The sequence below is a fragment of the Lissotriton vulgaris genome, chromosome 10, assembly GCF_964263255.1.
Source record: "Lissotriton vulgaris chromosome 10, aLisVul1.2, whole genome shotgun sequence".
In the NCBI taxonomy this organism is placed as follows: Eukaryota; Metazoa; Chordata; class Amphibia; order Caudata; family Salamandridae; genus Lissotriton; species Lissotriton vulgaris.
In genome coordinates this window covers 960,709,063-960,734,247 of record NC_141698.1, presented here as the reverse complement: position 1 = coordinate 960,734,247, position 25,185 = coordinate 960,709,063, and positions in this window count along the sequence as shown.

Genomic DNA, 25,185 nt, shown 5'->3' with positions numbered 1-25,185 from the left:
CCAGGTCACCACCGAACTTTTTCTGTGAAAAGCGGGGTCCCATCAGATCCAGCTCCTAGGAGCAAACTAAAACTGGTCACCGACACCATCGCCCCTCCATTCACCCAACTGATTAACGCCTCTCTGGCACTAGGCACGGTTCCAGACAATTGGAAAAAAGCTACAGTCAGGGTACTTCTTAAAAAACCCCACCTCGACCTATCCAATTTTAGACCCATCTCCCTCCTCCCGGCCATCGGCAAAATCGCCGAGCGAATTGTAAACCGCCAACTATCCCTCTTTTTAGAAACTAACAATCTCCTGCGCCAATCCCAGACAGGGTTTAGACCCGGACAGGGAACAGATACCGCACTACTAGCCGTGGTCGAAGAGGCAAGAACCATCATAGACGCAGGGGGATCAGTGGCAGTGATCCTCCTCGACCTGAGTGCTGCTTTCGACACGGTGGATCACACCATCCTCATCCACCGGCTCAGCTTGGTGGGAGTGTCTGGCACCGCCCTGCCCTGGATCAAATCCTTCCTCAAAGGCAGAACCTTTCAGGTGTCCGATGGCTCAGTTCTGTTCAGGGCTCTACCCCTCCAGTGTGGGGTCCCCCAGGGCTCCTCCCTGAGCCCCACGCTTTTTAATGTCTACATGTCCCCCTTAGAGGACATCATAGCCCCATTCGGCATAAAAACAGTCATGTATGCCGATGACACCCAACTGGTGGTGTCCTTAAACCAGTCAAGTAAAAGCCTGGACAACCTGGCAGACTGCCTTGAAAACATCTTCCACTGGATGTGTGAATCACGCCTAAAATTAAACGGAGAGAAATCCGAGATCCTCCTCCTGGGCAACCCACGCAAACTCCCTCCTTCCCTCTCTTGGCCACCCTGCATGGGTGCACCCCCACCCCCAAAGCAGAAGTCAAGAGCCTTGGTATCTGGCTGGACCAAGAGCTCAACTTTAAAGCCCAGGCTAGGAAAACCTCTGGCATCTGCTTCGGGCTCATTCAAAAAGCGCGGAAGATCCTCCACCTGCTCCCCTTCCAATCCAGGAAACTGCTTATGCAGGGTCTGGTGAACTCCAGACTAGATTACGGACACGCCCTATATCTAGGGGCCCCTGCATCAGTCATCAAAAGACTGCAATACGCCCAAAGCGCGGCTGCCAGACTCCTAACAGGGACCACATCCAGATGCTCCGCCAAACCGGCCCTCAAAAGCCTCCACTGGCTCCCGATCAAGGAAAGGGTCACCTTTAAGACCCTTTGCATTTCACATAAGATAATGCAAGGCAGAGGCCCGCCAATCCTTAGATCCCTCATCAAACCCCACCACTCGAACAGACAACTCAGATCAGACTCTCTCTCCCTGGCCAGTATCCCCAGAATAAAAAAGGCCCGATCTGGGGGGCGATTGTTCTCCTACAATGCCCCAAAATTGTGGAATTCCCTTCCACTGTCCATTCGAAGAGAACACAATCTACTTGCTTTCCGTAGGCAACTAAAAACATGGCTCTTCCCATAATTCCTCACCTCCCCTTCCCCCCCTCTGGAATAATAGGTTGTATGTCAGCGCTGGGACGCCCTAGGGTAGCTACGCACTTTAGAAATCCTCATTCAAATTCAAATTCAAATCAGGATATGGAGGGCACACCTCAGATCCCTTTTTGTGACTGTCTGGAGTGAATGCACATCAGGGTAAATGTCACCCTCCCTCAGATGAGGATTCCAGGAGGCAGGTAGAAGCACAGAATTGTAAAGCAAGAAAATGCTCATTTTCTAAAAGTGCCATTTTCAAACACACAATTTTGAAACCAACTTGACTGAAAGATGTATTTTTAAATTGTGAGTTCAGGGATCCGAAAATCCAAATCTCAGTTTCAGTTTCAGTTTAATGTTTATTGCTTGATTAATTAAAATCGTCACAATACCCCCCTACATAAAATAAGTGAGTTTCATCTACTCAAACAACTAGAAGTGTCATATATGCAAATGTACATCTGTTCTCTGTCTCCCATACATTTCAAATGTGTAAAATTCTGTTATTATAAAATCTTTCTAAGATTATGTTTAGATAAAGTTACAGCAAAAAATTAAAATTATGTACCAACCAAATTAAAAGTATGGGGATGTGTTACATGCAATTATGATTAAAGATCATCCGCTTGCAGTAAGCAGCTGTTGACTAGTCTCATAAACTTGACTCCTCGGCAAGACAAGATGCATGACGAGCCCTTCAGCCAGCTTATTACTGCTTGTCTGCTAGATCGAATGTTCAGGTTGATAAAAATCGCCTTTAGGTATTGTCTCCTTTGGGTTAACATGGCTGGACATGCGCACAGCAAATGGGTCAAGGTTTCCTTTTGGAATCCGCATAAGCGACAACGTTCTGAGTTAAAATGTGTCAACCAAGAAGGGGATAAATCCTTGGAGACATGCACCCCCATCCTGAACTTTAGAAAGCATATCTTTAAATAGGAACTAAAATGGGCAGATAAGTAGGCTTGTGGCTTTGAAGATCTGTATGAATTCGTGACTGTCCATCCATGCCGTCTCTTTGTGAGCGCAAATTTATCTTCCAATAAAGATTTCCTTTTGCTTGCGACATTCACAATTTTGTTAAAGGACGCTCGATCCATCTTGTTGTCTCATCCTGGTTGGACTTCCAGAGTGGCCAAAGATGTACTCAGGTAACTCCCCCAAGAGTTTGGGGTTTCTTGCTCGTACTGTGACCTTACTTTGTCCCAGCAGAGTCTGTTTAGAGTGTCCACTTTGGATAACCGGAGGGTGTGGCAGAATTTTATAAAGTTGCTCATTGCCCTGTATTTAAGATCCTGAAGCCCAAATTCCAGTCTTACCTGGGCGGGCGAGGCACATTTTGGCAAATCAAAAACTGCTTTATAGATTTTTGACTGCAGTTCGTTCTGGAAATGTGAATCTTTGCCACACCAGGGGACAAGACCGTATGACAAACTTGGTTGGATTTGAGCAGCCATAACTTTTAACAAATGCGAATGGTTAGGGCAGTCCAATTTTCTGCGCAAGGATCTGTAGGCATAGATCAGGGACTGGGTCTTTGCTTTTAGGGAGATTTTGTGTTCTTTGTGACTTGTGCCCTGCCCGATAATTACGCCCAGATATTTGTATGAACTTTTTTCTTCCACATGGGCCCCCTTTACCCTCCATTTGAACTTTAATTTCCTACTGTCAACCAGACGAACGATTTTTGTTTTGTCTTTGTTTATCTCTAGCTGTTCCGAATCCAGGTCGGATGCCAGGTTGTTTATTGATCTTTGTAGTCCCACTGGGGTTTGGCTTAACAAGACTATGTCGTCTGCATATTGGAGGATTGCGGCTGGCTTGTTGGCCAGTTTCGGGGGGGTGGCAGTCTGGGTTTCCAAAGTGTCGGGCAATGTCCGATAAATACAGATTAAAAAGGCTTGGGGCCAAGACACAGCCTTGCTTCAGGCCACTCTGTGTAGGAATACTTCCGGTGGTACTCGACCCGTTTCCCAGCTTGACTCTTGTCCAGGTGTCAGTGTGCAATGTTACGATGGCGGTGAGGAGTGCGTTTGGTATGCCCCATCTTTTAAGTTTGCTCCATAAATGATTCCTGCTCACTCTATCACATGCTGATTTGATATCCACGAAACAGGCTAAGAGGCGGACTTTCCTACTTTGCGCCTGTTCTGTCAAGAGAGCTAGGGTTGCAAGGTTCGATTGAGTGCCCATGCCTTGCCTGAATCCTGTTTGGAAGTTAGGGATGATGTTTTGTTCCTCCATCCAACCTTGTAGATGGTTCAATGGGCACGAGGCGTATAGTTTGGCTTCCACATCAATCAAGGAGATTAATCTGTAATTCCCTGGCTTACCGTGATCTCCCTTTTTATATATGGGGTGAATGACAGTCTCCCTCCAGGAAGCTGGGATATTAGAATTTACATAGATCTCGTTGAAGACTGGAGTTAAGATTTCCGACCATAGCTCTGGGTTATTCTTGAAGATTGCGTTTGGAATGCCGTTTGGCCCAGCCGCTCCCTCGGACTTTAATTTCTTTATGAGGATTTTTAGTTCTTTCTCATTTGTCAGAGGAGTTCGCTCTTCGAAAGAGGAGTTTAGATGGGCTGAATTAGCTGTTGGCGTTGCATGACTCGGTCCGGCGTGTGCCTCCTTTTGGTCATGGTGTGGCCCCTGGGGTTGTTGTTCTAGATCCCTCCTGGCTTGGTTGAACAAGGTCTTTACATGGTCTGTCCAGATTTCCGCACCGATTCCTGCCTGTTGCTGAAGTGTTGGACCCGTTGTTAACGTGTTAATAATCCCCCAGAAATCGCTGCTGTTGGCTTTTTTGCTAGCTATTAGTAGTTGCTGCCAGATTGATTCTTTATACACTAATTTTGCTTTCCCCAACTTCTTTCTGTAAGCACTCCTTAGTGTCTGCAACTTTATTTTTCCTTGTTTTAGGTCCTTTTCTCCCTCTCGGGATAGACGTCGCACTTCTCTCGCGATCTCTCTTTTGCGCGTTTTGAGATCGGGATTGAACCATGGGTCCCTTTTGGCTGTGTTTAAAGAGCTCTGTGACTTGGTAACCGGGAAGGTTTGAAGTAAAAACTCGACCATTTGCTCCCAATGGCTTACACGCGCACGTTCTTGAACTGGGCCTTGGGTTTCAATAAAGGCCTTTACTTTGTTCTCAATAAGTTCAGGAGCCTCTCCTCGCCATTTTACTTTACGCAGGTTGAACGTTTCTGGATGCTGCGTGATGGCGTTATTCTTCTGAGCGAAGTTTGTTCTATTCTTCAGATTCAGTATTAACGGCAGATGATCACTTCAGCTCGTGTAATTATTCTGAAACTGTTTATTTCTGAGAGCTGTTTAATACTCGTTATAATAAAATCTATTGTCGAAGCGACTTTTCCACTCAGGTATGTTGCCACTGGAGGCGAGTCCCACGGGAATTTACCGTTCATGAATATTAAGTCGAGTGCTGCTAGTTTGCGGACAAAGTCCAACGCACCGTTCGATACTTTACAGTTTCTTCCCCGATTGGTCGCTAAAGGATTAGTATTAAAATCTCCGGCGATCACCAGTTGAGCATTTGTATGGCTTTTCTGCAATAATTTTAGCAGTTTTATAAGAGTTGTGCATTTACCATTTTGCTTCTTTCTCTCTGGGTGGATGTAAACATTTATTAGGAGGAGAATTATGGTTTGTTCCTTGCCGGTTACTTTGGTCACTTGGATCCAGTTTGCCCCTGTGCCTATTTCTTCGGTTTCCCAATTCAGTTTTTGAGTTATGAAGGTTGATAAGCCCCCTTTCGGATGGCCATAATTTGAGTGTCTTTCTGCCAGGCAATGATGTTCAATGAAGCCAGGTATTGAGGTTGCCCCCATGTTCCATGTTTCCTGAAGCATGATTATTTGTTGTTGATTTAAAAAAGTCACTGTATCTTGGTCTTGGCACATGTCCCTAAAGCCGTGCACATTCCATGAACAGAGCGAGATGTTGGTTGATTCCTTGTTTTCCCTTGCCGGTTCCAATATTTGTATTCCTTTGTTAGGAATACTTGTCATTCAGAGTTTTTGCGATCCATGCCCAGTCCTTGAGATCCTGGGGGCTTCCCACAGTTGTACCCAGGCTGTCACTTTTGGGGGGCATGTTGTTTTGCACGGATGTCATTGGTGAATAGGAACGTGCCCCGCGTAAACATGTGTGATGATGTCTTCGTGGGCTTTGCTCTTCATTTAGATTGTTTAAGAAGGGATACGGGTACCTTGGGCGTTGCACTGCCTGAAGTCTGATTCCCCATGTCTCAAATCTTCCACTCATAGCTACAATTTTGTCCACCAGGTCCTTGGACGCCCACGTTGTCAGTGACTCCTCTACCCCCCTTCGGGTTGTTTCCTTGAATTCCACTGAAATTAAATCACGTGAACAGATTCCTTTTAGTTCGGGGATTTCATGGAAAAGTCTCAAGAGGTTTCCCCTGTTGAGCATGTCCTGGGTGCCTTTTGATGAGTATTGCGGGATAAAAGACAGCTTCAGTTCACACGAGTCTTTTACTTCTTGCTTTTCAGTAGACTGTGGAACTCTACCATTTCTTCCCCCTGGCCCTTTGAGGATTTGCAGGGGTTCTTCACTGCCTCCCCGTTTGTACTCTGCCGGATTTTTAATTTTTACCTCTTGCCTAGTAGTTGGAGGGCCCGAACATTTTTGGGTCGATGTCTTTATTTGTGGGTCCTCTTGCTCCCGGACTAAGAGCTTGCAGTGACGATCCTTCCCCCTTAGTTTTACAGCAATTGGTATCAGGGGGATTTGAGGGATAGTTGACAATATTCCCTCTGACCTGTTTTGCTTAAGTTCTGTTAAGTTGGGCCCCTCTTGCGTCTCTGCTTCTTGCCATGCTAATTGTTGACTATTTTGTGTTTTGTTACCCCACGGGCTGCTATTTCCTGGCAGTTGCTGGTTTTCCATGTGTGCTACTTCTTCCAATTCGTTTTCACATAGTTTTATATTCTTCTGTTGCTGCACCACGTGGGTTTCTTTATCAACCGCTTTATCCTTGCAGACTGGGCTTCTGACTCCATGTTTGTTTTGAGACTCAGAAAAAGAATTTGCCATGTGCCTAAGGTCTTGACTGTCTGCGAAGGAGGACTGTGAAAAGTGTGCTTGATTCCTTTCTACGCTTCCTGCCTCAAATGAGGGTCGAGGTATTACTTCCATTTCCGTATTTGGTTTTGCTGTAAAAAGTGGGAATAATTTAACCGGGGCTGGGTTTTGTTGCTTGTTGTATTTTAGCCTGGCCTTCCTTGCGCGCTTTCTTTCCTGTTTTGTGATTTTAACTTCCGCCTTGGTTATTGGCTGTGGTGACGTTGTTTGATCTTCACGTTGGATTGGATTTATCTCGAAATCTGAGTTTATTTGAGCGTCGTTTTTATTTTTTGCTTCCTCATTGTTGACATTAGATAGGTGTGAGGTTTGCTCTTGCCCAGTTGGTTTTTGAGATATTCCTTGGCACTGGTATTTTAATGACTGTTTAGCTGCCCCTAAAATGTCTTTTAAGATTTCCGGTAATGTAGCCAGTTTCTCTATTATCGTGCTACAATGGCAAGTGGCTTGTTGATTATTTGTGTCGCTCTGCCTGTCTAGAGTTTGTTTTTTTATTAGTAACACTGTTAGTGCGTCCAGTTTTTTATTTATTCCGGCGATGTGACTGGCCATCAAATTTATTAGGTCAATTTGGACGTCCATTTTATCAGATTGGAAATTTAGTACCTTTATGGATTGTTCCAAGGTTTGAATCAAATTGTCAGCCCATTTCGTGTTGTGGCGGTCATCATTGTATTGTGTCAGTGCTGAGGAGCTGGTGCTTGACCCATTTCCGGAAGAGATTGTTATTGGTGAAGACAGGATTTGTTGTTTCTTTGTTATAAGGCTATGGCCATCCTCCTGTGATTCTGTTATGTTGACATCCTGAATTCTTTGAGGATTCAGAGGCGTTGATGAGACCAAAATAGCTCTTCTTTGTGGGGTTGTATTCTTTGGACTCGGGGTAAGTTGCTCCCTGTCCAGTCCCTTCCCTTCTAGAGACTCCAAAACTTCAATTAGGTTAGCCTCGCTTATGTTGGAAATCGATTTGCTGATCCGCAATTCCTTTGTTGCTAGACTTGCTGCTGATTTTATTAGATCTATTTTTTCCTCCTTTGACCATTTTGTGTTAACGCAGCACTGTTCCTTTTTTCCTTGGGGAATTTCACCGACGTTTCGATTTACTATTAGTGAAGGGTCATTTTGTTCCTGTATTTGACCTTCAGTAAAGGAATGGGATTTTTGACACTCTCTACTCGTCCCCATGAGAGCCTCTAGGACCTCTAGATCCGAGGGTTCCGCTGTGTCTCCGGTGTTAATCATATTTGGTTTTGGTGTGGTTTCTTTTTGTACTTCAGTTGCATCTCCCGGTTTAGTTTTGGGAGTTAGTCCCGTCCTTTCAATAGCTGCCTGGTGCACCTGGGCTATTACTGGTACCAATTTTCTGCCATCTGTATGTTCCAGACGAATCTCTGAAAATTGTTCTTGTGATGGTACACTGTCTGACATGGCTGTAGTAGCTTTAAGAGAAGGTTGTATTTTGGCCGGCTGCATTGGGGTTGGCAGTAGCGCAGATTCCCTTGGGGGGCGTACATGGCCGCCAAGGGGTCTTTTAAGAAGAAAAACTTTTGTATCTCTGTTTTGTGAGTCGGTTTGGTGTTTGACTTTGTTGGTGGGGTTGGGACTGAAACCAGCCTATCCCTGTGACCCACTCCGTTTTTCCCGATGTTGGTTTGTGAAACCTCCTCCTCTTGTTCTTTTAGTTTTGGCTTTTTATTTTTGTTTCCTTGTTTCCTTCGCGGTCTTGTTATGGCCTCTTGGCGGATGGTGCCTGATCGCATCTGTGCAGAATCCCGGCACAATGTTTCTTTGCACACAACCGGGTGCTGGCGGCCAAAGTGCACTTCCTTAACTTCCACTAGCACTAACACTTGACGATCTCTTTAACGGCAGTGCTTTGGTAAATGCAGCCCTGCACTAAGTAGCCCCGTGGCTTAGGGCTTAGGGGTGGCTGCTGATGGGGCAAATCGCTCCCAAGGGAAGCCCAACCCAAACGCAAATACCAGGGTACACTGGGTACTTCAGATCGCTCTCTCACCTCGCATCTGATGCCCCTGGTAGTGCTGATGCTCCTCCACCACTTTACTATGGCTGGCTGATGACGCTGGGGATGCTGGTTAGCTCTGGCCGCTTCACCTTCTCTTATTGCCCTTTACTGCTTGGCTTGCAACAGAGGTCGGTGCCCGTGCTCCTGCTCCGGCTCCGTCCACACTCCCACCTGCTCCTGCACCACCTCACTGTGGCCTCACAGCTGCCAGGACACACACAGCGTCAGCGCGATTCACGGGTAACGGGTCCCGCCGTGTTAAAGCGACCCGTGCAGCTTTTAAAACACAATTTGCGGCTGTTGGCAAGCCAGTGCAGACCCCAAATACTTGGAGACTGGTGTATAAGTGGCTGGGCAGTTGGGGAGTTCAGCTCGTTTTTCTTTTGTTTTTTTCGGTGTTTTTCCGGCGTTTTTCCGGTGGAGTGGGTCTTTCAGCGTACTCCGCTCCTCCGCTCCCGCCTCTCTTGCTCTCTGGCTCCGATCCGTTTGAAAAGCAGGACTGGACTACAGACTCCGACGGTCCCACTGTTTTTCCCTCTGACAGAAACTTGTGCTCTTAGCCTCCTTTTAGCCTCCTCTGAGGGTGTTCAGGGCTTCAAGCGTATGATCCTCGGCATACCGCACTGTGTGATCCTTGGCACACGAGGGAGCAACAATGCCTTCATGAGAGAGCCTTCACTATGTGGGGAAAGTAATGGTCATCAGGGAGCAGCCTCTTCCCCCGCTGCCTCACGCCTGATCTGAGCAGGACAGGGCGTCTACAGAACACCTCTGTGCTGTTGCTGCTCTGTCCCCCCTGAACTAGGGCAAACTGAAACGGTGTCCAGGAGATGACTGGGGAGAACTGGAGGGCAGCTGAGAGTGGATGGCGACGTGGCAGAGCTCTCTCCACACAGCTCCGCTTCCCGCCTGCTACTCGTGAGACTGGCTTTCTTACCGCTACAGACCGTGGACGCCACTGGCCCACCGCAGCTCTGCTTGCCGCAGCTACACTTGCAGCAATCTCCGATCTCCCAGCATCTGCCTCTGGTGCGGCTGGCAGTTCCCGGCGTGGCTCGCAATTCAGGGTTCGCGGCTCGGCTCCCGGGGCTCGGCTCCCGCGGCTTGGCTCGCGGCTTTGCTCCCGCGGCTCGGCTCGCGGCTCGGCTCCCGCGGCTCGGCTCGCAGCTCGGCTCCCGCGGCTCGGCTCCCGCGGCTCGGCTCGCGGCTGGCGGCTCCTTGCTCACGCGGCTCGGCTCGGCTCACAGCTCCTGCGGAACGGCTCGGCTCGCGGCTCCTGGCTCCCGCGGCTCCCTGCGGTTCCGCTGCTGCCGCTTCTCGTGCTTGCTCGTCTCTGGTCACTCGCAAAACCTGGTATCCAAATCTCTATCTCTTCCCAATTGGAAATTACACTCGTAAGAGGTTACAAGGCATCTCCAATGATAACCTATGGGAGAGATAATCCCTGTAATGTTAAAAAAATTTAATTAGCAGTGTTTCATTTTCAGGACATTTAAAACACACCAGCACATGTTCTACCTTCCAAATACACTGCCCGTGTACCTGGGGCTACCATGGGCCTACTTTGGGGGTGCCTTACATATAGAAAAAGGAAACTGTTGGGCCTGGCAAGAGGGTGCACTTACCAGGTCGACATGACAGTTTAAAACTGCCCACTGTGGTGACAGAATCCTCGCACTCGTTTTTATTTTATGTTTCTCTTAAAGTTCAAATCTTTTGTAACAATGTATGTTGGTGCTAAATGAGATCTCCCTTCTGGGTCCTGGGAGTGTTAATAGACAACTAATGGTAGCGTTGCTCCAGCAGGGAGCAACGTCCTCACGAAGCACTCAAGAAAAAAGTTCCTTAGGACTGTGTTAGTGTCTTTTCAATAAAGTTTTATTCAAATAACTTGCATCTGTGATCAAATCATATGTTTTTTCATTGTTGTCATCATCTTTATAAATCAAAGTCAAGCGCCCAATGCATTTCGGGCTGTTAGCCCTTCTTCAGGGGCATAGTATTCTGTTGAGGAAAAACACAACTGTAGTATAATCATGTAAACAAAATAATATAAAGCACATTATTTTCAACAAAGTCTCTTTCTTAGAAAGTTCCTTATATCCCTTCAGAGCGTGATGTGTGTGTTTGCCAATCTCTGTAAACCCATAAGTTGAACAAACATTTAAACTGATATAACATGAAAAGCGTGCTGGGCAATAATCCAATTGTGTGACTTAGTCAAGCTACATACGCCGTTGTGCGTGAGTTTTTAGTCATCAGTGTGTCTGTTTCTATTACCTTAGTCGTCACATGAAAATGCCTGAATTTCGTTGGATAGGGTACCGAAAAGAATGTACAAAACCTGTAAAGTACACGTAAGCACATTTTAGAGCCACGTTGCTCGAAATGGAAAGAGTCTGAAAAAGTCAATTAAGCAAACTTACATACCGATATCGGTATCCAGCGTTACGCTTGCAGAATGCTTTCAAAATGCCTTTTCTTAAAGTTCGTACAGTGATTTTCCTAAAAAGCAAAGTTTAAAACACGAGGATGATTACGGGTAGGAAAGTCATGACAACGTTAACGTGTGGCCATTATATTCTCTTCTCTAAGCGGAGCTTACCGTGAGGGTAACGGTGTTACTGGAGAACAGGAGTCGTCGGTATCCGAAAGCGTTCCGAGTGACGGTGTCAGTACACAGCTTCCGTGAAACTGCCATATTTAACCCGGAAGATCCTGTTAACAGGCCGGGCCTGGTAAAACTTCGACATGGACGTAGGACTAAGATCGCGTCAAAGAATTCCCTCACCAAATATGGCGGAGCTAAAAATAAGTGCGATGTTTTTGAATCGCGTCTATGATGAAAGGTGGGAAGTGTAATGGGTTAATTTCAGTCAGAGATAGGAAATGAATGTAAAAGCACAGTTCTACTCCCCAAGAAAACAGTTACATAATCAATAATGGTCAAAGAGTTAAATAATGTGTAACAATCATCCAGTTTGCAAAATAGTATTATCACAAATATTAAGCATCATACATTAATAATACTAAACATCATCCTTCTTAAATGAAGCAATTTAGGTCCATACGGTCGTTGAGACCTTTTGGTTGGCAAGTGTTCAAATAGGATATCCAGAATACTTCTCTGCGCAAAAGGTGTTGTGAGTTGTCTCTACCTGGTAGAATAGGAACAGATTCCAGAATCAGAAAACGTAGTTGGCTCGGAGTATGATTGTTATTGTAAAAGTGGCTTGCCAAAGGCGATTTAAGATTCTTGGTTCTGATGCTGCTCTTGTGTTCGATTATGCGCGTTTTAATTTTTCTCTCAGTCTTTCCAACATATGCCAAGCCACACGGGCATTTAATAAGATAGACGACATTTTTACTGTCGCATGTAGCAGTTACTCGTAGAGGAATGGTGGTACCTTTGCTTGGATGTTTCATCTCCTTTCCCTTAATTATGGCATTACAGTTTCCACAATTTAAGCAGGGGATAGTTCCTTTGAATGAGTCTTGTGTTTCCAGAGTTTTTTTGTTTAGCACCTCTTTTATATTTCGTGATCTTTGATATGCAAACCTCGGGGGGTGTTGAAAAATATTGTTGAAATCATCCTCTGTTGATAGTAAAGGCCAATTTTTCAATATTATTCGTTTTATTCTGGAGCTTTCAGTTGAATATTTGGAGACAAAGACCATTCTATCCTTTGTGGGTGTTTTAAGTTTAGGTTGCAATAAGGTCTGACGGTCAAGTTTGTTCATTTTTAGTGATGCTTCTTCAAGAATCTCTCGGGGGTATCCTCGCTCACTAAATTTCTCAATACAAGTTTTAGTGTTTTTATTCAATGAATCCTCAGTAGAGGAAATCCGTTTAATTCTCAGTAGTTGGGAGTACGGCAAGTGTCTCTTGAGCGACGGTTGATGGAAACTGTGAAAATGCAACAAATTGTTGCGATCTGTGGCTTTTGTGAAAACACTGGTGTCCAGTCTTTTATCATTCTTGGTAATTAATACATCCAGAAAAGATATTTGTTTTATTTGTATGTTTTGTGTAAATTTGATCCGGTCATTTACATCATTTAAACCTTCTACAGCTTGCAACAATTCAGATTGTGTGCCTTTCCAGAGGATAAATATATCATCGATATATCTCCTGTATAGTAAAAGATTGTCAGTCCAACATTTTTTGTTTAAAATATTGTCCAACTCAAACCTGTACATAAACAAATTTGCATATGACGGTGCGGCACAATTGCCCATGGATGTACCAGAGCTTTGGATGAAGTATTGCTCTTGCCATGTGAAATAACTGTGGTATAGTGTAAAATTTAGTAGTTCCATAATGAATACTTTTAATCCTTCCTCCATATCTGATGTCATCAGAAATGATGCTGTGGCGTCCAGTCCCAGATTGTGAGGAATTGATGTGTACAAAGCTTGTACATCGATGGTACATAACAGCATATCATTGGTGAATACTGATTTATGATTTTCCAAAGTTGTGAGAAAATGCGTGGTGTCTTTTATGTAAGTTGTCATGGATTGGACCAATGGTTGTAAATGTTTATCGATGTAACGTCCGATGGGTTCATGAATTGAGTTAATCGTTGAAACAATAGGCCTGTAAGGTGGGTGTGTTGGGTGTTTATGCACCTTGGGTAGCATGTATAGGTAGGGTATGGATGGATTGGTTTTCACAAGGTATTGTTTTTCTTTCTGTCCAATAACTCCCAGTTCTATAGTTTTATCAATGAGATTTACCAATATGTCCATGAATGCTTTAGTGGGATTTTGGTCCACTTTGTAATAGGTGTTACTGTCATTTACATGTTCGTTGACTCGATCATTGTAAAATTTGCCATCCATAATCACAAGTGCTCCTCCCTTATCCGCTTGACGGATGATGATTTCTGAGTTGTTAGCCAAATTTTTAAGAATGTTTTGTTCGTTTTTGGATAAGTTACTCATTTTTGATTTTGGTTGTTTGTAAATTTTCTCAATTTCTTTGTGAACAATTTTTTCAAAGGCGTCAAGTTCAGGGAGACCTTCTGATGAAACTTCTTCATCTGATGATTCACAATACAGGAAACAGCCTGCCCGACCTAAACCAACAGTGCCTGATATACCATCCCAAGAACAATCAACCACATCTGGCAGTAGCAACAACACTGGGAATGCTTTTTTAGAGAGAGGCCAGAAATCGTCAGACGAACAAGGAGGGGCAAAAGGCCCAAGGGTAGAAGACGCAATAGCCAAAAACACCAGGAGTCAAAAACCCTAGTAATTAATCTATCAACCAAGGTGCTCTCAAACATGGAAATGAATGTACTACAAAAAGGAACATCATTTGTGTCCACTTTTCATTCTAATCTACTAGACACACAAATTTGCACATACAAATTTGTGAGGACATTACGACTACGGCACTTCTTTTCGAACATCATCCCTATTACTGAAGAGCCACCTAAAGATACATTGATGGGTCTTAGGAGCAAAAGCAAATACATTCCTCCGGTAAGCCACAAAGTGCTTGACGCCTTTGAAAAAATTGTTCACAAAGAAATTGAAAAAATTTACAAACAACCAAAATCAAAAATGAGTAACTTATCCAAAAACGAACAAAACATTCTTAAAAATTTGGCTAACAACTCAGAAATCATCATCCGTCAAGCGGATAAGGGAGGAGCACTTGTGATTATGGATGCCAAATTTTACAATGATCGAGTCAACGAACATGTAAATGACAGTAACACCTATTACAAAGTGGACCAAAATCCCACTAAAGCATTCATGGACATATTGGTAAATCTCATTGATAAAACTATAGAACTGGGAGTTATTGGACAGAAAGAAAAACAATACCTTGTGAAAACCAATCCATCCATACCCTACCTATCCATGCTACCCAAGGTGCATAAACACCCAACACACCCACCTTGCAGGCCTATTGTTTCAACGATTACCTCAATTCATGAACCCATCGGAGGTTACATCGATAAACATTTACAACCATTGGTCCAATCCATGACAACTTACATAAAAGACACCACGCATTTTCTCACAACTTTGGAAAATCATAAATCAGTATTCACCAATGATATGCTGTTATGTACCATCGATGTACAAGCTTTGTACACATCAATTCCTCACAATCTGGGACTGGACGCCACCGCATCATTTCTGATGACATCAGATATGGAGGAAGGATTAAAAGTATTCATTGTGGAACTACTAAATTTTACACTATACCACAGTTATTTCACATGGCAAGAGCAATACTTCATCCAAAGCTCTGGTACATCCATGGGCAATTGTGCCGCACCGTCATATGCAAATTTGTTTATGTACAGGTTTGAGTTGGACAATATTTTAAACAAAAAATGTTGGACTGACAATCTTTTACTATACAGGAGATATATCGATGATATATTTATCCTCTGGAAAGGCACACAATCTGAATTGTTGCAAGCTGTAGAAGGTTTAAATGATGTAAATGACCGGATCAAATTTACACACAACATACAAATAAAACAAATATTTTTTCTGGATGTATTAATTACCAAGAATGATAAAAGACTGGACACCAGTGTTTTCACAAAAGCCACAGATCGCAACAATTTGTTGCATTTTCACAGTTTCCATCAACCGTCGCTCAAGAGACACTTGCCGTACTCCCAACTACTGAGAATTAAACGGATTTCCTCTACTGAGGATTCATTGAATAAAAACACTAAAACTTGTATTGAGAAATTTAGTGAGCGAGGATACCCCCGAGAGATTCTTGAAGAAGCATCACTAAAAATGAACAAACTTGACCGTCAGACCTTATTGCAACCTAAACTTAAAACACCCACCAAGGATAGAATGGTCTTTGTCTCCAAATATTCAACTGAAAGCTCCAGAATAAAACGAATAATATTGAAAAATTGGCCTTTACTATCAACAGAGGATGATTTCAACAATATTTTTCAACACCCCCCGAGGTTTGCATATCAAAGATCACGAAATATAAAAGAGGTGCTAAACAAAAAAACTCTGGAAACACAAGACTCATTCAAAGGAACTATCCCCTGCTTAAATTGTGGAAACTGTAATGCCATAATTAAGGGAAAGGAGATGAAACATCCAAGCAAAGGTACCACCATTCCTCTACGAGTAACTGCTACATGCGACAGTAAAAATGTCGTCTATCCTATTAAATGCCCGTGTGGCTTGGCATATGTTGGAAAGACTGAGAGAAAAATTAAAACGCGCATAATCGAACACAAGAGCAGCATCAGAACCAAGAATCTTAAATCGCCTTTGGCAAGCCACTTTAACAATAACAATCATACTCTGAGCCAACTACGTTTTCTGATTCTGGAATCTGTTCCTATTCTACCAGGTAGAGACAACTCACAACACCTTTTGCGCAGAGAAGTATTCTGGATATCCTATTTGAACACTTGCCAACCAAAAGGTCTCAACGACCGTATGGACCTAAATTGCTTCATTTAAGAAGGATGATGTTTGGTATTATTAATGTATGATGCTTAATATTTGTGATAATACTATTTTGCAAACTGGATGATTGTTACACATTATTTAACTCTTTGACCATTATTGATTATGTAACTGTTTTCTTGGGGAGTAGAACTGTGCTTTTACATTCATTTCCTATCTCTGACTGAAATTAACCCATTATACTTCCCACCTTTCATCATAGACGCGATTCAAAAACATCGCACTTATTTTTAGCTCCGCCATATTTGGTGAGGGAATTCTTTGACGCGATCTTAGTCCTACGTCCATGTCGATGTTTTACCAGGCCCGGCCTGTTAACAGGATCTTCCGGGTTAAATATGGCAGTTTCACGGAAGCTGTGTACTGACACCGTCACTCGGAACGCTTTTGGATACCGACGACTCCTGTTCTCCAGTAACACCGTTACCCTCACGGTAAGCTCCGCTTAGAGAAGAGAATATAATGGCCACACGTTCACGTTGTCATGACTTTCCTACCCGTAATCATCCTCGTGTTTTAAACTTTGCGTTTTAGGAAAATCACGTACGAACTTTAAGAAAAGGCATTTTGAAAGCATTCTGCAAGCGTAACGCTGGATACCGATATCGGTATGTAAGTTTGCTTAATTGACTTTTTCAGACTCTTTCCATTTCGAGCAACGTGGCTCTAAAATGTGCTTACGTGTACTTTACAGGTTTTGTACATTCTTTTCGGTACCCTATCCAACGAAATTCAGGCATTTTCATGTGACGACTAAGGTAATAGAAACAGACACACTGATGACTAAAAACTCACGCACAACGGCGTATGTAGCTTGACTAAGTCACACAATTGGATTATTGCCCAGCACGCTTTTCATGTTATATCAGTTTAAATGTTTGTTCAACTTATGGGTTTACAGAGATTGGCAAACACACACATCACGCTCTGAAGGGATATAAGGAACTTTCTAAGAAAGAGACTTTGTTGAAAATAATGTGCTTTATATTATTTTGTTTACATGATTATACTACAGTTGTGTTTTTCTGTTGTGTTTTTCCTCAACAGAATACTATTCCCCTGAAGAAGGGCTAACAGCCCGAAATGCATTGGGCGCTTGACTTTGATTTATAAAGATGATGACAACAATGAAAAAACATATGATTTGATCACAGATGCAAGTTATTTGAATAACACTTTATTGAAAAGACACAAACACAGTCCTAAGGAACTTTTTTCTTGAGTGCTTCGTGAGGACGTTGCTCCCTGCTGGAGCAACGCTACCATTAGTAGTTTAAAACTGCCCCCACAGACGCTACAGTGACAGGTCTGAGACATATTTGCAGGGCTACACATGTGGGTGGCACAATCAGTGCTGCAGGCCCACTAATAGCATTTGAAATACAGGCTCTGGGCACACACCGTACACTTTACTAAGCTCTTACCAGTGAATCAAATATTGCAATTATGGTTAAACAATTACCAACATTACTTAGACAGATAGCAAATGCACTTCAGCACTGATCGACAGTGGTAAAGTGGCCAGAGTCCAAAATCCAACTAAAATAGGTCCGAAAAAATAGGAGGAATATGACAAAAAGTTAGGGGATAACCCAGCAAAAAGGGTTAGGTTTAACAGTGACAGTCACACTTTACATGAACCTTTTTCTGACAGGGTAGGTCTTTCTTCTGTGTGCACATCATGATGGACTCTCACAGCTTGTTTTGATATAGGCTAGCGACTTGGAACAACATAGTGTGAGAAATAATTGTTGTTGGGTGGGGGGAGCGTGAGCCCTTCTCAAGCAACAGCCACAATTCTAGTCAGGGTTAACAATAAAAGTCACTAAATTAACCAGTTTGACCCTCTTGTAGCTTGCCACACAAGCAATCAGGCTTAACTTAGAGGCAATGTGTAAAGTATGAAGCACTCAAACAGTAACAATTTGAAACAACACAAGAATAATCCCAAACCAGTTTAGATAAATAAAATAAAATTCATTAAATTATTTGACAGCAAACCAACAAAAATCCAATCAGTAGAACCGGAGATATGCAATTTAAAAATGAAAGGTAAGTATAGTGCCTAAACGTACAAAGCAATACTCATGGTTCTCTTGTCGTGCAAGACCAGGTGAAAGTCACAAGTTCAGGTCCACCACCCACGATGGAGTGCTGGCCGGATACATGGACAAGTTTAATCCAGCTGAAAAAGCAACCTTCTAAAGTCCAGCGCTGAGACTTCCGTTCATGGTGGAGTAGGCAGCTAGGAGCAGGGAGAGAGTCGCTGATGGTCATTGCTGTAATGTGATGAGGAGTCTGGGCATCGTGAACAGTTGTCACTGTAGTGCGATGTTCCTGTTGTGCATCATGGTTGATCCTGAAGATTTGCATTGGAAGTTACTGTGGGCTGTTGATCCTGTACTGCAAAGTGCAGATATCGTATTGCCAGTCTTCGCTGGCGGTCGCTGTAGCTGTAGTGTCTGGATCATGGCAGCACAGATGACAAGATCTTTGCAGGAACTTGTCCATTAGAGGTCGCAGAGACCAAAGCTTCAAAATGTCTCCTTTTCTTTTAGGAGGAGCTCAACCGATACCACTTCAAGGGTTCAGGAATTCACTCTAGCAGAGGTCAGCAGTGTTCAAGCAGGTTCAGTCACTGGTCCAGGCAGGTCCAGTGCAACAAGTCAGCTGGGTAGTTGCATGGAGACCTCTGAGATTGTTGTGTCCCTGTAGCTCTGAATACAATGTCAGACAGCTGACCCTTGGAGTTACTCTGGGTAGCCTGTGAGCAAGGGAAATGTGGGATGACGGGTGTTGTCCCAGTCTTCCTTCACAGACAGCAGGGCAGGCCTCAAGCAGCAAGTTAGTCCTCTGACAGAAGGACAGTCCTTCTGTAGTATTCACTCGGCAAGAACAGTACTGAAGAGTGGGTCCGAGAGTCCCATTTTTATAACTGGTTTCACTTTGAAGTGGGAGAAGTCTTCCCCTTGCAGAAATGTCTGGAATTTCCTGCCTCGCTGAATTCCAGTCTGACTGGGGCACAATCGGAAAATGTGAAGTCCTTTGTGTCTGAGCTAGGCCAGTGTCTTTGAAGTGAAAGAGTGGTAAGTGACATCTCCACCTCCCCATCAAGCCAGGATGGTCATTCCTGCTAACACCCACTCCCCCATTGTGATATTGTCTGTGAGAAATTTACGAAGGTCATCCGGCAACTACACCTATTCATGTGACCCAGGAACAGGCTGCAGGCACCAAATGTGTAGGACAAGAAAATGCAGACAGCATTTTCAGAATTGTGACTTAAAATCCAACTTTACCATGAAAGAGGATTTTAAATTACACTTCTACAGACACCAACCATGATGTTACAACGTGCTGACACACAAAGGTTATCAATTCTTAAATGCAATAAGGTAACCAAATGTTAAATTTTCAGAGAGGTAGGCCTTGCAGCACAGTTTTTCACTATCACTACATGTAAAACGTAAAAGTATATGTCCAACTTTTTAAATACAACACTCCACACCCTATGGGCAGTTTAGTGCCCACCCTAGGGGTGATGCTCATGTAAAAAGGAAAGTATTGGCCTAGTTTATTTTGCAGGTTGAAATGGCCCTTTAAAATAACTCACACATCCTGCAATTGCAGGGCAGTGAAATGGTCAAAAAGGCAACTTAAGTGGGTGGCACATTAAATATCTCAGATCCACTAGTAACATTTAATTTACAGGCACTGGCTACATGTAGTACTTCTTTGCTAGGGATATACAAGTAAATTCAATGTGCCAATTGAGTGAAAGCCAATTTCACTATGTTTAAAGAATAGAGAGCAAGCAGTTTAGCACTGGTTAGCATTAGTAAAGTGTGCAGAGTCCTAAAGCCAACAAAAACAAAAAGATTGGGTGTGACCCTGCAGAGAGGGCCAGGTGCTACACGTAGCTTTGGGCAGTGATATTTTTCTGTCATTCGTGCTTTTACCCTGCTTCCCTTAGCCCCATAAAACCATGCCCCACTGCTCCCTGCCACTCATTTTACTTCTCCCAATGAAGTGCTGTTCTCCCCTCTCCCATATTGTACCACATTTTCATACATATAATGCTGCTCTATTTGTGGTTCATTGGCAGGCAGTCATTGGGCAGATCATCCATCTATGTAAACTCTGATGCAAATGAGAAGGGGCTTTTAGTTATAAAAGTAAACAAAACTTCACTCTGCCTTTATTCCTCTACGCACCTTCTTGTCATAGTGTAAACCTACTGTCCAAGCAGTACATTATTCTAATGAACAATATTAATGTGTTTATCTAGCATCTACTCCACATCCCATCCCACCTTGGGTGAAATTTGGTGATCACTTCAGCTCATCTTTGCGTATGGTCTTTGATATACAGAAATGCTTAAATGCTTAAGTTAGGCAGAACTTTAGGACCGGATTTAGATCTTGGGAGAATCAGTTAGGCAGTCGCTTGTTTGGCTTCCCATCCGCTAGATGTTAGCGGGTCAATTGTTGAAAGTCCGCAATGGTCCCGCCTTCAGTGCCTGCATTGACAGTGTAATATGCAAAAGCAGCTCTCGGAGGGTGATCCGACTGTTTCCCCGCTTGCCCAATCACGATGGGCCTCCCCGCTGATGTGACTATGGTGGTCAAACCTCCACAATTTAGTTGGGAGAATGGTAGGGATATAGGACTGAAACTCACCTATTCTCACTTCCACACTTTCTGTTTTGCCATGGATCTGATCTGGCAAGCCCTGCTACTGCTGCTTGATGATGAACAAACCAGCATCATAATGGACGCAATCAACAGTAAGCTACACTCTTACCCGTTACCTACTGACTTGTCTGTTTACATTTGCATAGGACTCATGCATTTAGAAATCCTTCCTACAAGCAATAGCATACCAATGTGCAAAGCATGCCTGTAATGTTTACGAATTCGAAATTTACAGAAACACACATATCAACACATTGTATGTATGAATTTAGTGCAAGCTGCCTTCCAAATAATTGACATTTGCATAAAAATATGATATCCCCCCCAAAAACTAAAATTCACCATTTAGGTGTGTCTAAAGAAAAGGACAAAATTCAAACTCTAAAAATATATGCAACACGCATCATAGGGATCAGTGCAATGTAACATGCTGTCGAAATTACACTAGACAAGGTGTTACCTTTATGTTATAATTTTACACTAAAATGAATGTCAGTCACAAATTGGGGGCCGATTATGATTTGGGGTGGAAACACGACTAGGAATAGGGACCGACTGACTTGCGGTTAGCGATTCTGCCCGGTCGATTGCGGTACGACAGAACACTGTTCGGTCAGATTCCTATTGTTTCATATAGGAGCTTGTGTTCCACCCAACAACACAGGCTCCTATGGGAAAATGGTGTGTGTGCGTAAAACCCTAAACCCTGTCACGGGAACCCACAGTGCCTTCCTCAGAGTGCAGGGTTTTACAGGTGGGTCCCTTAGGGACCCCCCTGGTACCCATCCGGAGGCCTCAGGATGAAGAAGGCCCTGCTAGTGGTCCCCAAAGTCACTTTCCGACAGCCTTTTCATGTCCGACAGGCTGACTCAGAAAGGCTGTTGGAAATCGACATCATAATTGTCAGGCCGGAAATGCTGTACATAGAGATGTACGATGCGGTTCCAACGAACACAAATTCTCCAAGAGCCAGTCGGAACCAATTTGGAATGACCGCGAGGTTTACCTTCCAACCGCGAACATCGTAATCGGTTGGGCAGATTGTAAACCGACCGAGTCGGTTGGAAGGGTTCCGACATGATTGAGGACATTCTGACTGTCGAGAGGAGGTTTCCCGCCCAACATTGTAATTGGCCCCTAAGTTGTAATCAACATATACATACATGTAACATTTCCTCTTGTTTAGTGCAAGTCATGTACTGTATCCAATATCAATAGTCAAAATTGAATCTTTATTGTGCCATGCATATGGGCTCATACTGATCAGTAATCAAGGTGAAACAAACACACCTGTAGTAACGCACCCCAAAAATATTTGTATCATCATATAGTTGGTACAAGTGGCCATTACTATGATGAATGCCTGCATCTAAATCCAAATGACCAACATATACAATCTGAAGCAGTGTATGTACTAAATAAATTAGACATTAAACAAATCAGTTGTATCACCTGTTATCATGGGAAGAATAATAAGTACTTCACAGTTTATTCAGAAACATTGGTAGGAATAAAACAATTGTTAAGGAAAAATAATGCCAGGACAAAATTGGTGAAATGAAAAATAGTTATTTATTCATACCAATGAGAGGCTTTCTAATATAAAAGTATGTTTGGGAGTGCTGTCCTTGTTTTTTTTGGGGGGGTTGTGGTTTTGGGAGGGACGCTTTTTTTTTAGGAGTTGTTAGGGATTATGAAGGTATGGATTTGCCTTTGGCAGGGGTGGACTGGAATGTGAACGGGATGGGTTGGGGTGTGAAAGGGGTTAGGGCAAGGCTAAAAGTGAGATCCTCCATGTGAAACCTGGTTGGCTGTTGAAGAGGGAGTGAGGTTTGAGAGGTAGAGTGAGAGTCAGTGCCTGATGTGCAAGCGTGTGTCGAGTGTGGAAGTGCCTGTGGATGGTGTATGTTATGCTTGTTTCGGAATGCCTTGTGTTATAGGTATCGGTTGTGTTTTTGATTGTGAGCATTTGTGTGTGTATCCTAAGGTAGTTGTGTCTGTGTATGCTTGTGCAGTGGAGGTGCTGGGTGTGGAAGTGCGACAGCGGATCAGCCAGCATAAATCAAGAATCAAAAAAGCCATCTTGACGGCACCACTGGTGCAACACTGGATAGACCACTCTCATACTGAAAGTGACATCAAATGGACAGTGATCTCTAAGGTTGAACCCGATCAGCGAGGTGGCGACCTAGAGGCCAAACTATCCACACGGGAGGCAACTCTTATTCTAAAATACAATTCCGCAGTCACAGGACTTAATGAGATGTCCGAATTATATCGCCTATGAGTGGACTGCTAGAAGCAACAATGACCCTTTTTGACACATAGTCAATCACAAGCAAGACTACTGCGCACAAGTATTTGCCTGCAAAATTGTTATAACTTGAATAAGACCTCCCCATGGTCCACTTGCGATTAACATTCAAATCCCCATGCGACAATTTTTATTTAGATCTTCCAACAGAAACAGTGATTTCCAAAATATTATGGCCAAGTCTCTGTTCTTTCACCAATTCCAAAACACACGACTACGTTTCCCACAATTCTTTGCTCCCAGACGCGCGGATCGTCCTTATGACGATTCTCAACGAGCCCTCTACCCGACGGCAGAATCAGAAACACCGAGCGAGAGAGAGGAGTCACCTTATTCTGTTTCAAGGTAAGGAGCCTCCGTGTCTTGCACTGCCTATTAATTAGTCTGCACTCTTTCGGTTGCAAGAGGACTTCTATCCCGTCGCCATATAATCTTACTGCCCGTTTTGCTTGTTTCACAGGCAAATCGTCAAAATCGCGGATTGAAAGGATCGATTAGAAATTACTCGTATGTGTGTAGGTCGTTGACTACATCTGTGCAGGTAGGATACTTTTGTGTTTCACAATGTGTGGTCAGAAACACAGAGCGGGCTAAACACAGAGTTAGAGCTGACAGCGTGTTTTCTGTCCGCAGCTCCGACAGTTGCCCCAGTTCTGTTGAATCGGATTGTTCAGATTACAGGAGAATACAAGTACTTTCTGAAGACAAGGTATTTCTTTATTTTTGTCTGACTCGAAGACAAGTTGAAGGTTTAGCTCAGGGGCAGTCCAGTAAGATGCTGTTGTTTTGTTTTTACAGGACTAACTGCCCTGAGGTCCTGAGGAGAATCCCCGTATTGAAGGGGCTTCGAAACGCGTCGACCTTCTTTCTTTGCTTTTTTTGCTTTCAAGGCCAATCTTTGTAATATATGATACTGTGAATCATTTAATTAATTTTTTCACACATAAGGTTAGATGGCCTACTAAAAAATGAGTCTCAATATTATGTCAAAATCTTAGTACCCCACCATTTTGAAATAATTTGTTCAGATGAACTTTGGTGAGGATACTAATCTCTTTGTATAAAGGTTCCACCACCACTTGAAAATCGTTTCCCCATTTTAGGAAATCCTTTCTCACCACCCACCACTTTTGACCCTTTTCTTTTTGTTTACCCTTTCTAGTGTGGTATAATTGTTGTATGATAGTTTGCATAGAGTGACTGATGGTTGTCTGATCAAAGTGTATAAGCGTCACTTCCGAAAACTTGTGTTTGTCCATCACTGAGTTTTCTAGTTCACACTTCTTGAAAAAAAATTTAATAGTCTATCCACTCCCCTCCCTCATTAGAAAATAGCTATAATCTGAAAAATATTGTGAAACAGTTTTTCTATATTGAAAAAAATAAAAAGATCAATCATAAAATACCATACATTGTGGTCATGCTACAATTGTTTAATGTCATTGTGCATTGTAAGTTGAATTAATTAGTGTTGCAGTACTGGCACTTCGTTTTGTTTATCTGGGTGTGGTTATTATACATGTGGAAGGTGTAATGCATGTGTGAGTAATATGTGTGCTGTCTGTTGGTGGTGGGTGTGGTGAATGTGTGTGTGGTCGTGGGTGTGCTGTCTGCTGGTTTGCTCTCTGTGGATGTGGTGCATGTGTTTGTGGTGGTGAATGTGCTGGTGGGAGGTGTTGTGCATTTGAGTGTGGTTGTGGGTGTGCTGTCTGTCGGTGTTCTGGTAGTGGGGTTGGTGCATGTGTGTGTGGTATTGGGTGTGCTACCTGATGGTGTGCTGTCAATGGATGTGGTGCATGTCAGTGTGGTGGTGGGTGTGCCGTCTGAGGGTGTAGTGCATGTGTGTGTCATGGTGGGTGTGCTCTTTGTATGTTTGGATGAGCGCCTGAGTTTTTTGTGGTGTTTCTCTTTGTGTGTGTGTGTGTGCTGCTTGGGTCTGTTTGAGTGGGTGCATGAAAAGGTGTGCGTGTGCTTTGGACATGGTTGGGACTAGGAATTGGAAAGGGGTGGGAGATGG